Genomic DNA, 1516 nt, shown 5'->3' with positions numbered 1-1516 from the left:
TGCTAAGCATCCTATAATGCACATATATTTTTTCCTATGCCTACAATATTTTTGCAGTTATTTAGGCTGAAGTATAAATGCTTTATATTTTATAGTTATAAATGTATAGCTTACACTTTAAAGTATAAATTGTATATATTTATGCTTTAATGGATATACTTTACACCCTATTTTTAAAATTTTAACATATCGTAAATGCTTTCCTATGACAATAAAAACAATCCTTAAGCCTGGGCACAGTGGTTCATGCCTATAATCCCAGCACTTTGGGAGGCTGAGGTGGGTGAATCGTTTGAGTGCAGGAGTTTAAGACCAGCCTGACCAACATAGCGAGACCCCATTCTCCATAAAATAAATAAATTTTAAAACTCCTTAAACATTTTCAGCAATTACATAATATTTTGTTACATTGATACTCCCTAACTTCACCTTTCCCTATTTATATATTTAGTTCTTTCCATATTCTAAATTATTTTTCTGCCTTTTGTTGAACTTATTTTTTATGTTTTAAATACATAGAGATGGAGTCTCACTATGTTGCCCAGGCTGGTCTCAAACTCCTGGGCTCAAGTGATTCTCCTGCCTCAGCCTCCCAAAGTGCTGGGATTACAGGCATGAGCCACCATGGCCAGCCCTTTTGTTGAATTTAATGGAATGTTTTTAATAGTTGGTTATTAGCTATACTTATTAGTTATTGCTTCTTTAGTAGCCTCTCTGAGAGTTATTTTATACATCTTTAACTTACCACAGTCTACCTTCAATTAATAGTATGCCACCTCGAGTGTAACATAAGAACTTTGTAACAGTACAACCCTAGAACATTTCACTTTATGCTTTTGTTGTCATAGATATGCTACAAAATCCCATAATACATTGCTATTATTTTTGCTTTAGACAGTCAAATATCACTTTTAAAAGATTAAAAATAAAAATAAAAAATAAATATTTTAAAAGATGAAAAATAATGGCGGGACATGCCTATAATCCTAGTACTTTGGGAGGCCAAGGTAGGAGGATTGCTTAAGCCCAGGGATTCAAGGCCAGCCTGGGCAACATAGAGAGACCCCCATCTTTACAAAAAAAATTTAAAATTAGCCAAGTGTGGTAGCACATGCCTGTGGTTTCAGCTTCTCAGGAGACTGAGGTGGGAGAATTGCATGAGCCTGGGAAGTAGAGACTACAGTAAGGAGTGATCACAGCACTGTACCCTAGCCTGGGCAATATCTCAAGACTCTGTCTCAGAAAATAAAAACAAACAGCTGAGATTGCACCAGTGCACTCCAGCCTCGGTGACAGAATGAGACTCTGCCTCAAAAAATCATAATAATAATAATAATAATAAAAAAAGATTTAAAATAAGAGTGTATCTTATATTTATCCATATATTTTTCTGATGCCCTTCATTCCATTGAATAGATCAAAGTTTCAATATATATCATTTTCCTTCTGTTGAACTTTTAAAGGTATTTCTTCTAGTGCAGTGATTAATTCTTTCAGTTTTTTTTTTTTTTTTTTT

This window comes from Mandrillus leucophaeus, unplaced genomic scaffold, assembly GCF_000951045.1.
Source record: "Mandrillus leucophaeus isolate KB7577 unplaced genomic scaffold, Mleu.le_1.0 Scaffold99, whole genome shotgun sequence".
NCBI lineage: Eukaryota > Metazoa > Chordata > Mammalia > Primates > Cercopithecidae > Mandrillus > Mandrillus leucophaeus.
Note: the sequence above shows the minus strand (reverse complement) of the source record.